The sequence below is a fragment of the Dermacentor albipictus genome, chromosome 6 (genome assembly GCF_038994185.2).
Source record: "Dermacentor albipictus isolate Rhodes 1998 colony chromosome 6, USDA_Dalb.pri_finalv2, whole genome shotgun sequence".
NCBI classification, from domain to species: Eukaryota; Metazoa; Arthropoda; class Arachnida; order Ixodida; family Ixodidae; genus Dermacentor; species Dermacentor albipictus.
Window position 1 is genome coordinate 127,394,706 of NC_091826.1, and position 15,858 is coordinate 127,410,563.

The window sequence follows — 15,858 nt, forward strand, 5'->3', positions numbered from 1 at the left end:
CCAGGTCAAGCCTATGCATGCTTTCCTTCTTTTTTCTTTTTTTTGAAGAGGGGGTAATGCCACATGGTGTGGCGCAGCAAGAGACTGAAGAAAAGGAGAACAAGGTTCGTTTCGGCATCGCGCGTCGCGCGTCGCCGCTTGCGTTTTTGTAAAGTGCAACCACCTGTGTCTTGATTCAGCTTGTATACTCCAGCAGGGTATACGTGACAATATTAGCAAAATAATTCGTTATGCAAACCGCTTGTTAGGTTACCTCCGGCACAATTTTTCATCTGCTCCTGTTTCTTTCAAACTCCTCCTTTACAAATCTTTAGCCCGAAGTAAGCTCGAGTATGCCTCTTCCATCTGGTACCCCAGCACTGCTATATTAACCTCTGCCCTCGAGCTTGTCCAAAACAACTCTGTCCGCTTTATTCTAGGAAACTACAGTTGTACTGCCAGTGTCACTTTAATGAAAGAGTCTCTACAGCTTGTGTCACTCGCCTGTCACCGCAAGTTTTCTCGCCTATGTTTCTTCCACAAAATATACTACAGTCCCGCCCTACACAACGACCTTATTCTTCCTCCATCATACATTTCCCCTCTTTTCGATCATGCGCAAAAGGTGGAAATAATGCCGTGCTTAACTCAAACATTTTATCAATCATTTGTACCCCGCACCTCACAAAACTGGAACCATCTTCTGGGATCAGTCACGTTCACAGCTCACTATTCCCAGTTTCATAATCTTTTAAACTCAAATGTATTGCTATGTAACTAACCAAGTATGTTAGTAGATTTCTTATCGATAAATTTCTTGAATTTTTGTTGCTTCCCGCTTTTACCTCATCTCTTTAGCTAATATTGTATTAACAGAACAAAAACCTGTATGGCGTATTTTTTTCCCGTATGTTCCACTCCCCTCTGTAATACCTCTGGCCCTGAGTGTAATACTAATAAATAAATAAATAAATAAATAAATAAATAAATAAATAAATAAATAAATAAATAAATAAATAAATAAATAAATAAATAAACTTGTCGTTACATAAAGTCCGTGACGCCGTGATGGTCAACCCTTGACAACAACCATAGAGTTACTATACTGAATTTACCGGACAAGCTACTCATGGGGCCCATGCATTGAAATCGGGAACCACAAGAGCGCTGCCATCGTGCTACGCGCCGAGGTTGCCAACTCCTGAGACGCCTGCTAGACTTGGCGACAATAGTGAGTTTTAATCTGGCAACCGATATATTCTAGCAGTTAGCGCCGTAGCCCAAGTAGCAGCGTCTCGCTTGTCGTGTGGTGATGTGGTGTGAGTGCAGCCGTGTGTTTGTGCTTTATAAGTTGGTTATTTAGTCTTTGTTGCGGGATGGTGTAGGTGTGGTTGATGTTGGCCATGCAGGTGGCACTTATGCAACCGAAGGATGACCCTGTTAAAGTTTCCGGTGGTATGCGGCCGCGGTCAGGCTCCTCGTGGGCGTTCCGTAATTCTCTTCGCATGGGCGCGGCATGTTGCAGAAGCCTCTGTCACGATCTATCGTCGCGACGATAGATCGTTTTTTTACAAGTACTGATTCAGCTGCAGGGCACATGTAACCGACAAACGGAGGTCTCAGGCACCTGAGATTATAATAAAGCAGGTGGCGCAGGAACTCCAGGACACCGAGGGACAGTGGGGGGGATCAAAGCTCGAAGGAGAACAGTACGTATATAGGCTGGGGCCACCGAGGCATGTGTGTGCCAGGGAGTGTTCGCACGGACAGCTTCCCTGGCGCGCGCAGTGGTGCCTCGCAAGGTCGAGATACTTTGAAGGCACCTGCGCCTATGATCTTTCGTTTGCCTCGTTCCAGTGAGCAAGCTTAACCAGAATAATATGGAGGGCATCCGGTGCAGTCCCGAATGCGAGTCAGGGCATATGTAAGCTCGCGTCGCCTAGCGTATGTAGTAATGTGAGAGTTAGTTGTATGAACTTTATGTATAGTAGGCTTTGTTACAGTACCTTAAAAGAATGGGTCTAGAGCATTGGTACATTTTTTTTCGTACCACCCGAATCCTATAGCCCCCGCACCTACAAAACACACACACATACCTTTTTTATATGTATACATACAATTCCTTCCCATGACGGATTGACTAGTTCAAGTCATCAACTTGTCAATAACTGTCATAGAAATAACTCTAATAAATACAATTCCACGCTCCAATTGCTTTACTTAAATTTTTTATTGTAACACTGAGAACTACATAGAACCTTATTTTGTATATGTGAGAGAAGTATGGGCCTGTTGCACATGTGGATATCACAAGCTTAATCCAGTGTGTAATACACAGACAAATCAGCCGCTACAATATGAACTGCAGCATTGAGGACCACACAACACATACGTAATTGAAGGTGAAAAATATAGACGGAAGTTTCAATATACACTCTGTAGCACTGCAAAGTATAACATATATTGAATGTGTACACTAAATGTTCAATAAAGCAATGCATGAATGTCCATTTGGCTTCAGGTTTATTATCAAGTTCAAGTTTACTGAAGTTTATTATGAGCATATGTACAACAGGAATCTACTTACACACCCGCAGTCAAGGTGTGCTGGCTGCCTCAGCGTAAGCAAAAGAAAGAAATTGGGTGAATGTCAAAACCAGTGGCACTGCTTCTTGTCTCTGACCTGCACGTGCCTCCACGGCATCTTTGTTGGTGGAGTCTGTACAGGTGAGCTGGCATGGCGAGGCGTAGGAGTCGTCTGAGAGAAAGAGTATCGTTTACATGGAGAAGTGGCTGTTTACATTGCCTGTCGCTTTCCCTCAAAGGCGTCCTTGGCGACTTGGGTGACACACCCGTGTCAATACCAGTGCTATTGCTTCTTGCCTCTTATCTGCATTTACCTCCATGGTCTTTTGTCTTGTGGAGTCTGCATGAGGGAGCTGCGGTGGCTAGGCATAGGCATTGCCTGAGCAAAAAGAAAACGCCATTCAAATGGGGAATTATGGAAATAAATTCAGTTCTTATGTCTGCTTCTTGCACTGTTCTTGCCTAAAAGTTTTCAAACATAGTGTCTAGAATACACCAGCACTTTGACTGCTTTTGCTTTTTAACTGCAGGTGTTGCTGTGAGATCCTTAGTATGGCTCCGTGCAGCATTGTAACACTTGGTGGAGGCATCTGAAGTGGTAGCCAAACATATAAAGAATCATCCTTGTTTGCATGAATGCTTTCAATTTCTAAATGCAGCGGTAACTATCACTATTGGTGCAAGCCCCTCCACATCTATGCGGCAAGTGCCATAGCTCTAAACTTAATTTTTCCTTTAGTGTTTCACAAGGTGTCTGATATGTCCACATTAGATATGTGATCCGTTTCTTTTATTTGAAGCATATTACGAGAGCTCAACCCAGCTCCTCAGGCGCGGCGGTGTCGCCATGAAACCACGTGACACCGTGACGTCACGACAGAGGAGAAGTGGCTCTGGCTCAACTCTTGCAAGACGGGCTGGGTGGGAATCGAACCAGGGTCTCCGGAGTGTGGGACGGAGACGCTACCACTGAGCCACGAGTACGATGCTTCAAAGCGGTACAAAAGCGCCTCTAGTGAATGCGGTGTTGCCTTAGAAACGAGCTCTTTCTAAGGCGTGCGTCTCTTGCTCAGGCGCACATTTCGTTGCCGCGCCGAACGCTGCTTTGCTCGACGCTCACCGCGTCCAATGCGGGGCGCGTAGTCGCTGCCCTGTAGCCCATTGTCTTACACCCCTTGGCGGGTCGACGGGAACGCTGTCGCGTTCCACTCTTGAAGGCGAAGCAGTAATGCATGAGTTGTTTCTTCGTCTAGCCGAACCAAATATAGCCAAGCAACAGCAGTTCACCAGGCTAAACAGTGGTTCAACAACTAAAATAAAGGCTAGTATGCTTCGCATCCTGGGCTTAACCTTACCTAAGCCACAGCCATTTTTTATTTATCCCAGTGTGGAGAGAGCATCATTAAATTGTCTTTTATTTTTGTGACTTGTTTTGGGGTTTGTTTCTGAATTTCTCAAGCAGCAGCCTCATGATGCTAAAGTGACTTCGTGATAAGGATCATCAGCTTTTGTTTTGCAGAAAAAACAACGCATTTCCTGACCCATTGTTTGCTATCCCATTACTCGACTAATCTTGCAGAGTATTCTACCTATAGTGACTTGCTTGACATCCACTAAAGAGTCTTGCATATTGAAATACCATTCTTTCCTCAAAATTATTCGATACTTCTCATAATTTCTGTACCTTGGGCTTCTAATACTATGCATTCACAATTTTTACTTGTATTTCTGACTAGAAATGTCTTCTTTACCTTAGAGCTTAAATTTTACTTTTGGAACACATAGCAGGGCTTGTCATTGCATATCTGCATAACAGGGAAACATGTTTCATTAAAGATTTGCAAAATCCAATAAAAGACTGATGATTGCAGCTTGCAGTGTGATTTGGCTGAATGAGCCATAAAAGTAACTCATCTCACTTGGTAAATTAAAGCACATATTACTGTGATGTACAACACATGTTACACTAATGTGGTGGGTTCTCTTGCTTATACATATATCATATATCATAACCAAGTGTTTCCACTCTGTGGGGAATTCCAATAATCCAGATTGCATTGATTACAAGCAATAGTGCTTGCTTCCTCGTTTTGGCAAGATTTCTCAACATCTGCAACATTACTCCATCTTTGCTACGTGCGTCCTAAGTGTTGACATGTTCGAGAGCAACGACAGCTTTTGCCATCGTAAAGAGGCTTTCCATTCTTTCCATGGCAAGTGGTCATTAAGGTGCGCACAACTCTGGTGACGGTCAGTCACTGTGAGGTGGTCGAGGAAAGCATCTGCAGCTTGTTCCTCAGATTTCTCAGATGTGCACTTAAGACCGAGCAGCGTGTTTTCAATAGTTGTGCCGTATTTGGTTCATTGCATTATAGCCAAGATTGTGTCACAGCTTACTGAGACCTTTACGTTCAAATGACGCGCTGTGGTCCACCCCCTTGTCTCTGACAAGTTTGTTAGCATCACATCTTGCCTGCTCAGTCTTGTGCAGAATATTCATCAGGGTTTATTGCGTGCCGCGACAAATTAAGTATGCGGTTTGCAACTTGACTTGCTCACGCCAAAGTTGCAGCAGGTGCCTGTCAGGGCTGGATGTTGTCCCAGTAAGCTGTAGTTCAGATGTCACTCTTTGCAGTGTGTAAATAATGCGTGTTGCTGGCGATTCTTCAACACTTTCACATACTGCAGACTCAAGTGCATCACGAAAATGGTTCCAGCCTGAAACCCTGATTTTGTGAATGGGGCACATTGCCCCCCCCCCCCCCCCCCCTTCACCAAGTGTTATATCAGATAATGGTCGCTGCCTCTTGGGGCAGAGTCGCACTGACACTCTGGATGAAGGCACCAGTTGCCCATGCTAGGTAAGTGTACTGCCCTTCTGGTTTTAATGGACGGTGTGGCAGTTGGGATATTTGGTGTCATTTGTTAATTTGAGGTCTGTGGTGTCTGATTCGTCAAGGTGGCATCCTCCTGGCTCTAGGTCTTTCCATCCCCAATGTGGGTAATGTGCATTGAGGTCACCTCGACTGAGTATTCTGTGCTCGGGAAAGCGAATTTGAAGATGTCAAAGCCCAGTGTTGTCACCTCGGCTGCGGTGCCTGGTTTCCGGACAGAGGTAGACCAATGCCAAAACGGCTTCCTTTCACTGCCTTAGCCTGCAGCATACCACCACAGCTTTCTTATGAGATATGTTTATTCAAGCTGTTCTTTCCCTGCCCTAATTCAATAATAGCCAATTTTAGGAGACGCAAATCAAGCTGACTTTTGAAGACTGCTGATTTTTCAGCTACTTCTAGTAGCCTAGTGCTTGTTTAATTTTCTTGTTCGGTATGACATGCTTCGTGCTTAAAAATGAACTGTTTAAAGAATCCTTGGAGTAATATTAGGACAGGTAACTCTAATTGAGTGTTCACTGCTTTTGGCGCAAAATGTGACAATGATCTAGGCAGATGCTGGCACGACAGTGTAGTGTTTAGGTTGTACGAGTATAAAAGAAACGAAATTGGAGTCGTGAAGTTCAAAGCCCTATTTTTACAGCCTCTCTTTATACTACTGACTTTAGAGAGCTTTAGATTAGTGGACGCAAGAGCATGCGCTAACAAAAGCCCTGTTTGGGTACTTCTGGGACCCATGTGGTTTGTATAACCAAGCAGCACACGAGTTGTTTGCATCATCTTGTCCAATGCTATTATTTTCATTCTAAAGCAAGCAATATCGCAGTTTTCTGATCAATCTGCATCTATATGCTAAAAATTTTTAAGCACTTAAGGTGTGTCGGTTGAGTGTTTAAAGCACTTCACCACACCCTTTGCCACTAGACTCGTGCTTTCTAGTATTACTTGCTAATCAACTCTTGAGGTGTTTACACTGTTTTTCTGTGCTGTAAGATTAGTTTGAAAGTCGTAATAAAATTGTTAAAGTGAAGGTCTGGGCTGTTGTATTGGCCATGTCATTCTAAAACTGTTAGGTCTGACACTGTCAAAGCATTTGGCAAATTTAATAAGCTTAACCTCACTAGATATATGTATTGCTGTGGGACCATTCAGCATCTGAAAATAAAAATACCGGCAAATAGAGAGTTCGAGAGCACCAGAGATTTTAGTTAAGCGGGCGGTGCAGTACCTTCATGGTAACCAGGATATCAAAGCTGGAAATAGAGCTGCCATACACCCCGTCACCACAATACACTGGTTCATCGCATTACACAAGTGTGTTGCGGGGAAGTTATTGCAGACGCATATACACATTCACTCGTCCCAACATTCCACAGAACCCTGCGTCACACTGCTAAAACTAAGAGCGCGAAAAACGGGCAGAGACGCAGCTGAACATCAGCTCCACCTCACTGTGTCTATGGCGCTCTTAGTACCAATATTAAAATCTACTCTGCATTTTAGTTCGTGAAATTCTGGCAGACTACGCGATGTCACTAAAGCTTCGTTAGTTCACAGCACTACGCGATAATTGCCGTAAAGCCCACGATAAAGGTAAATTACATGAAGTCAGAGACAGCGCACTAGCGCTCAACATGATTGAAAGCATGCGCTGCCTCATTTCAAGGACGCGTGAGCAGTTGTGAGCGAACACCACCTTATGCCTTGTGTTACTAACGTGATGTAAGTCATGGTGAAGAACACATACAATACCTCCGCCTGCGACGCCCGTCAAGCAAAGGTGCATGTGAGACGTGATGACGCTGCCGAAAAGGGCGAACACGCTGCTGCACAGCGCCGGTTCGCAAATTGCATGGCCGACGTGCTACGCCACTTGAATATTTCGATCGTCAGCACCACTGAATCCTTCAGAAATACGAGTCTCCCACCAGCAGAGTTCACGGAGACCAAAAGCTGGCATGCCACACCACTACTACTGCACGACTTTTCGCCAACAAATACTGAACCCACTGCGGAGACATCATACGACCAGCGGTCGGCGTGAGCAGGAGATTCCACGCACCACATGGCGCCACGGCATCACTTGGCGCCACCATCGCTTCTTCTCAAAAGTCCCTAAACGTTCCTGTCCCTAGGCACCTAGGATCAGGTCACGCGAGGAATTTTTGTACGACATTTAGGCGCACGCGACTCTAGTAAGTGCAGCGACGCGTGGCACTTCTAGAGGCGCCGGATGTTTGTGTGCATGCGCGAGTAAGAGCGACTGTGAGAGAGAAAGTAAGGGTTTTTTTGCTCCTTGAATGTTTGAATCTAAGAGACGGCACGCTACGCGCACTGGGCACCTCACTTTGCACAGCGCAACAAACCACTTCTAACGCATCCGATGCCAAGGCGCGAAATCGCGCGTAGGTGATCGTTACCCTGAAGGCGAGCGTTCGAGGATGCTTGCTCGCAACGATCACGTCATACACAGGCGACATTCATGAGTTGGCGTTTTGTCATCATCTGACATGACACGAAAATGCACGATTTCGGGTACACCTTGAACGCATTACATTTCGTGCCTACCTGCTTGGACTTCGATTTCATAAATATTGTTTCGGCTAATAGGGCTTCGCTTCTGCCTCTGTACTGTAGGAGTTGTGGCTGTGGCTGGCGCATGAAAAATGCACGGTGCCTGGGCCCAGCGAGAGGTCTCCACAGAAAACACTATTCATTGATCATGAGAGAGCAATAAGGTGAAATTGTTCAAGCGTCCGCGTTGCAATCCATCAAGTCCCCTCAAAGACAGCGTTGAGCGTTCGTCGCCTCTTTTTGTCTTCAGTTAGCCAGAAAATTTCCAAAGAACAGCCAAACGACAATCGTCCTGGCTCGTTCTGGCAGCCTGTGGGTAGCGAGAACCGTCCAGCCCCAGTAAAACGAGCCTGTGGCGGAAGTGCGTCGCACAGTGGATGGAGCAAACCAAGAAAAAAAAATTACCGACTATTACGATACTCCCTAATGCGAAATATGAGCACCTATATGTGTTCTCATTTCGCGATATATTGGCTGGCGCACACAGTCTGTCTCGTGCGGCACATTGCAAATGCGTGGCGGGGCTGCCTCGCTAATCAGGAAATCGCGAGACTCAGCACGTGGGTGACGCGTGGACGCGATTCAAGCAGCCGCCGCAGAGAGGCCTCCACTCGTGCAGGGCTTTGTTTCCATATATGGTGTCTGTGGACGCGCTCGCCGCATGCCATCGGTGAACAGAAGACAGTGCACTACCCTGGCGCCATCTCATAGCAGTCATCACTGCAGGGCCCGCCTTGCGCAGCACTACGCTTTTCTCACGCTTTCATCATACCGTTCTCATCAGCTTTTCGCCTCATGGTTCCGCTGCAACCTCCTCCTCCTGTCTTCACTATCGCCGCCTTTCATCCACCGCTGCGCTACGCGTTCGCTCTTTCAACTTTCGCTGTGCTCGGTCACTCGGTTACGCCAAGAGACGAGGCCGAGGGACGCCAACGCTCAACGCAGGAACGGGCGCCTAAGAGCTGTGCTCTAGAATGAAGGCACGCTGGGTGGCTGTCACAGCACGCGGGTATCCAGAAGTGGAAAATCTAAGAAGCCCAGTTTTAAAAGAACCCAAAGAACTACTTAAATGTAGCAGAGTGTCTTTGTATATGCCGTCAAAAGGTTGAAGAGTTGCACCTACATTTTCTTCTTCCTACGCGCCGCCGCAGCGTTGAGTGGGTAGCTTCACCTTATGATTTCCCACCGCCATATTTATTCCAAGTGTCTTCTTTGTACACACGTTGAACACACAGCGTGGACGGACTTTTAGCAGCACTTTGACTACTTTATTCAACGCGTACTAACACGCGCCAGAAATTACCCCAACATCATGCCTGGTTGCTGCGCCTTCGTGTATAGTAACCGACCGGACCTGGAAATACGCGTATATTTTGTTGCATTCTGTGTGGCACCCGTTTTTGTGGTCATGGGCGCTTGGCTTCCGGCGATAGTTGATGGTCGGTGGTAGGACTTGCAATATGAAGGCACCGAGGAAAAGGGCGCGTGCCTTTTCTCAACCGAGTTGCGGGGAGAGACGGGAGGGAGAGTGTCACTCACTGGGCCGCTCACCCACTCCGCACGTCACTCGTTCAATAGCTCACTCTTTCGGGCTATTCTATTGCATTAAAATTATCATCGATGATTTAGGCACAGAATTTCGGTGAACAGGTACTTACGCGCAGTTTCCTGAATAGTTGCTCTCACGTAACTGGACTTTTTCCATGCGACGAATAAAGCTTACCTGTTTGGTTCATGTGGCTCGGCTTAGCTCCATTGAAAACAACGTACATACCTTTCCAGTAAGCTGTTCGGTCCACGCGGCTCGCCGTGCTTCATGGTATCCTAAATACAGCGTACGCCCTGCTACAGCATATTTTCAGTTCTTGAACACTGCAAACACGCATTGCATCTCTAAAGAGCATCTTAGGTCGTTTTGTCAGCTGTGCAGCAAAAGCAGGGTGTCCTTCCAAAAAAATGTAAGTGCCCAATTCGCACAATAGGTCATGATTGCGCTTTGAACTTTGCTTAACCTTCCTGCCTTTCTTTCATTTTTATCTCTCTCTCTTTCTCTTTCTCTTCATATCTGGTTTTAGCGTCAATTTACAGACTTCCTCTTAGGATACCTTTCTCTATTATCTGTCACATAAACGGTAGCTTATACTGGGAAGAGCGCGGTCGACAGGAATATGGAGATGTTGGCGTTAAAAGAAGAAACACGCCCCGTTTTTGCAACTGGAAACGTCTACAAAACAACCTTCGAAAACACAGTAACAGATCTGCAATTACGCTTCAAGTTTGATGTTATAAAATGAGGAAGAATACATATTAAAAAGACATACGTACACACATTGACTCATGCCCACATAGAAAGTACGTTTACGGCTCACGCCAATGAAGCGCTGTTAACGAGCTGTTTACAACGCGGGTCATATTCTTCAAATGGCTTCTTTTATAGATCAGTAAGAAAATGACAAGCACGTATTCACAAACAAAACAAAATTGTGCATAAATCACCCTTGATAATTGTCCATGTAGGCGAATAGCCCGAAAGAGAGAGATAAAAAGAAAACATTAATTCTGAGTGAGGTGGGTGACTTCCTCGTAGGTCGACAGACATGCTTTTTGCCGCAAATTAAGACACACACGAAAGGAAGACACTTTGACAACGAGACGGGCGGCACTTCCAACTGATTTATTTCTGGCGTTGACCCTGTAATATATATATATACATACACGCATACACGTTCCTGGTGAACACCCAAAATAAATCAGTTGGAAATGCTGCCCGTGCCGTCGTCTACGTGTCCTTTTCTCTGTGTATTAATTTGCCGCAAAAAAGGATGTCTTTCAGCAGGCACCAACTAGGCCAACAAACAGATATGTTAAAACATATTCCTCGTAGGGTGGAGCCCTTAGTTCAGGGCCACAAGCTACAGGGCTGACCGACATATTTACACTGATGGCTCTGTTACGCCACATAATCTCCCATTGGTGTGTGTATTCCGTCAGCAAGTGGCAGAGATCTCAGTCACCACACTTAGGCTACAGTCACTGAACTAGCTGCACTGCGGGCAGTTTACATCATCGACCAGACAGCTGATTCTTGGGTCATCTTCAGCGACTCAAGAGCGGCACTGCAGTCCCTGAAGTCGCCAAGCGTGCAGGAACAACACGTAATGGACATCAGAAGCCTATGCAATAAGGCCTGCGAGCTGCATCCCAACGTTGTGAGGCAGTGGTTACCAGGCCCCTGCGGAATAAAAGGCAATATCCAGGCTGACCATGCGGCTAAAGCTGGACACGACACTTAGAGAGGAATGGTCCAGATACCTTTCTCAAGAAAAGACGCGGTGACGCTGGTATGTGCACAGACTTGCCGTCTCCAGCGATCCCTCTGGACATGTGCCAGCTACCAATACGGACCCCTATACAAAACAGATCCATCGTGCTACTTTTGTATGCCGCGAGGCCTCAACGGACAAGACCAAGTATACTTTCACCACAAAAGATTCAACGTGGCCAACAAAAACAACTTCAGGTGGAAGATTCAACTCATGGACTAGCCAATGTGCTCTCAATGTAACGCGCCTGAAGACTTCTGAAATGTTTTGTGTGACTGCTACCGCTACGCGTTAGAAAGAGAGAGCCTCTGAAGGCGTCACTGCACCTTCAACAGGATTCGTGCTTGTCGCTACGGCACATCCACGCCCATGGCAAACCAACACCAGTGTGTTACGCGCCAAGAGGGCTTTGCAGACGTCTTTGCGGGCTGCGAGACTTAACGAAACTGTGTAAATATCTCTGTTGTCTATCTCTCTCTGTGTGTGTGCGTGTGCGTGTGTGTGTGCGTGTGCGTGTGTGTGTGTGTGTGTGTGTGTGTGTGTGTGTGTGTGTGTGTGTGTGTGTGTGTGTGTGTGTGTGTGTGTGTGTGTGTGTGTGTGTGTGTGTGTGTGTGACTGTACATGGCCTAAGCTGGTGGACGCAGCCTGCCAGGAGGAAGGTGAAGGTGAATGACTAGGGGAGTAGCCCGGAGGGTGTGGGTATTTTTAGGTGCAGTGATATACTGTGGGGCTTGCTTCACAGTATGAAGAGTATGAGTAATAATGGTGCGCTATGGAATAGGTGGATGTAAAATAGACAGGGAAATAAAGTAGTTTGTAGCTGTCACCACGCGACAGCATATTCTCGGTTAAGGCAATGGTGTGGTAGGGGGAGGTGTCTCCTGCTATCTCTGTAATGTTGCAGAGTTTCAGTGCGGTTCAGCAGTTCTGCCAGTGGGTCGTCTGGGTTGGATAGCTCTTCGAGTGACACCTGCTGTGTGAGCTCTCGGGCTAATGCATTAGCACGTTCGTAACCATAGAGATGTGTCCAGGTATCCAGTAGTACCCTGTGTAATGCTTCGGGGTGTAATGATGTAAGGATGCGGTGTGTTTAGGGTGTCGCCCTACCTGGTGCCAAAGTCGTGCGGTTGTTTGTGAATCAGTGACCACTGTGACGGGTCCATCCGGTCGGTATGTTTGAGGCATATACGATGGCTAGGGTGATAGCAGCCTCTTCTGCCACGCCATTGTTCACAGTTTCGAGCGTGGCCGAAGCCCTTAGAATGTCTGTGCTATCTAGTACAACCAGACACAGGGCACGTATCTGTGCTTACCGGGCCACGTCAGTGTATATAGGGCAGGTGTGTCCGATCTATCCCCGCCAAAGAATCGAGCAAGCACTGTGCTCCTTCCTGTCTCCGGACTTTGCGATGGTCAGGCTGCATATTCCGGGGAATTGGGGCCACTTGAGTTTTGTTTCGAATACTAGGCGGAAGAAGTGCGCCGTCTTCCTGTGGTTGATTTCTTGGTGTTTGGCATCTTAGCCGGGATAGAATGAGGTGCCCCTGCCTTGTTCGTTGGAGGAGCCCTAACTGGCTATTAAGGTGCATCCCGAGCCGTCGTAGGAGCTGCGTGAACGCATGTTGTGGTAGTCCCAGCGCTGGCTTTAGTGCCGTGCTGAGGAGGGTGTCCGTCTGCTTCGTCTCGGTCTGAGTCAGGTTGCCGTAGGGGAGGTGGTGGGGTAATCTGCTAATTATGGGGCTTGCATGGTTCGGTGTACATCTATTTCTAGGAGTCCTTGTCGGCGGCTCGTAATGCCCTTTATCACGCGCTTTACTTGGGTAATTTCTTGGCGCTGTATGTGTAGGGTATGTGTGGTCTTCCCCTTGTATTGTATGTGGAGGCCTAGTACACGGAGTCTGTCTATACCTGGAATAAAGTTAAATAAAGGAATAAAGTCCCATCGCCGACTCTGCCCATTTACCGCACGTGAAAAACTGGACCCTCGCCATCAACTGGGAAACACCATCAGCAGCAACATCACTCGGCGAGCCACCTATAAAGGGCTAGCAATCACCTCGCACGATCTGTGGGCTCGGCAGCTGTGCCACGGCACGGTTATCGAATCTGACTTTCTTCATCATCCAGGTTGGTGAACCGGTCAGTCTATTTACTAAAAAATCCAGTAATTATTTCCTTATACAGCTGCCGAGCCCGAAGTGTTTGACCGCTATTTGTGCCGAATGTTGTCATAGTCTACGGTCCTTATTACTTCTTGCTGGTCATGTTGAAAATAACCCTGGATCTGAAAAATTGGATGTTGTTCTGGTTGAATTGAAAAAGCTGTCTGATGGCCAGGCAACACTAATCTCTGACCTGCAAGATGTAAAAGGACGTATGCTTTCAATCGACAGAACAATTTCCGATTTCAATACCTGCCTCACTGAACTCGAAGAACATTTCCAGAATCTGTCTTCAGTTAAATCAGACGTTGAAATCATTCAATCAACAGTTAGCCAAAGAGCTCTTTTCGTTCAAGTCTTGCAGCTTCGTCTTGACGATACTGAAAACCGCTCTCGCAAGAACAATCTAATTTTCTAGGGTCTCCCTGATCCATCCCCGCGTGAAACATATGCCGTGTCTGCAAACATTATCGCTGATCATTGCTTAGTACACCTGGAAATAGCATTGGATCCCAAAGTAATAAAGCGCGCCCACCGGCTTGGCCATCATACCCCAAACCATCTACCCCCTATCATTGTCAAATTCATATCATCCAAGACAAAAGAAACTATTCTATCTAAAGGGCCTAAATTTATAGGAACGAAATTCAGTGTAGGTGAAGATTATACCAGCCGCGTCCAAAATATTCGAAAGCACTTGGTTGCATTTGCAAAAGAAACAGCTAATAAATTCTCGCTCCCCTATAAGACGCTTCATATCGGGCCCAAGCGCTACTTCTCCGACGAAACGTCAAACACAGTGAAGGAAATCGCACAGCACATAACTTTTCGGCGCCGGTCCCCACAATGCCCTCTATCAGCTTGTCATTCTAGAACCAACTCCCGAACCACCCTTTCCCTTTCCGTCATTTTCACAAATATACGCAGCTTCCTTCCCAAACGAGAACTTGTATCTAACCTTGTATCGTCGTCCGGAAGCAACATACTTGTACTAACAGAAACATGGCTCAACGAAAACATAAGCGATTCTGAAGTTCTGCATAATTTGCCAAATTTTCGCCTCTTTCGCAACGACCGCCAGGGTTCTCGAGGGGGCGGTGTTTTAGTCGCCGTTAATCGAGAACCATTCTCACTTGTCAACATCACATCTCACCTTGTGATTATGTGGCTCATTTGCCGCACTGCGCCACTAACAACACTAATTGGTGTCTGCTATCGACCGCCACATAATAGCCCTGACTTCCCCAGTGAGTTTAACAGTGTTTTGCTACAATTACCAACTAGGTATCCAAGCGCACGAATTATTCTTTTCGGTGAGTACCCTTCTATACCCTTCTACAAACTGGCACCAACCTCACGTTACCGTTTCTCAAGAGCCTCGAGAATTTGTCGACGTATGTCTCAATTTTAATCTTTAACAGCTAATAACTGAGTCAACACGCATCACAGAGACTTCACAAAACATTCTTGATCTCATTCTAACTAGTCATCCTGAGACCTTAACTTCTATTACTTAACTGAGGAAAATCAGCGACCATAAAGTTATTCACGCCTCATTTAACATTGCTCCCGTTCAAAGGAAAGTGTCCAAAAAAAAACAAGAAAGCTTTACGATAAGGCCGACTACGTAGCAATAAATAATGAATTAAACTCCCTCTTATCCAGTTTTGAATTTCACTTTCATCAGCATAGAGTCGACGAAAACTGGCCAATCTTCAAAAGCAAAATTAGTGATATAAGGAGCAGATATATTCCAAAGTGCACTATGAACTCTGATTCCCATAATCCTTGGTTCAACAAAACGCTCAAAAGACTAAAAAATAAAAAGCAGTGGCTGTACCGTGCGGCTAAACTTAGACCCAGCTCTTCTGCATGGGAAAAATACTACAGCGCTGAAGATGCGTACTTGGCAGCAGTGAAAAGCACGAAACATTTCTTTCTTCACAACGACTTACCCAAAATGATAACAACTAACCCGAGAAAATTTTGGAACGTGATAAATATCCAGCAACCGCATGACATCGCCCTTACTAATGATAACGCCGGCTCTTTTAGTAATGCTCATTGTGCCGATATATTTAATACTGCCTTTTCAGCAGTATTCACGAAAGAACCTGAAGATACATTCCTTTCCCTACCCTCCATTACTGAACTAGCAATGCCACCCATAATTCTTCATCCAAATGGCATTTCGTGCGCAATCGACAAATTGAAAATGTCATCATCAGCCGGAACCGACGAAATTAACACAAAGTTTTTAACTAAGGACATTTCATCCAAGTTTTTATGCTTGTTGTTATCTCAGTCAGTCGCCACAGGTATCATCCCAGAAGACTGGAA

At 46.1% G+C, this 15,858-nt stretch overlaps 1 protein-coding gene across 1 annotated transcript in view; it reads right to left on the reverse strand.

Annotated features, from left to right (window-relative positions):
• Positions 1 to 15,858, reverse strand: part of LOC135899491 (uncharacterized) — a 40,137-nt gene that overhangs the window by 12,165 nt on the left and 12,114 nt on the right. The window lies entirely within an intron of this gene.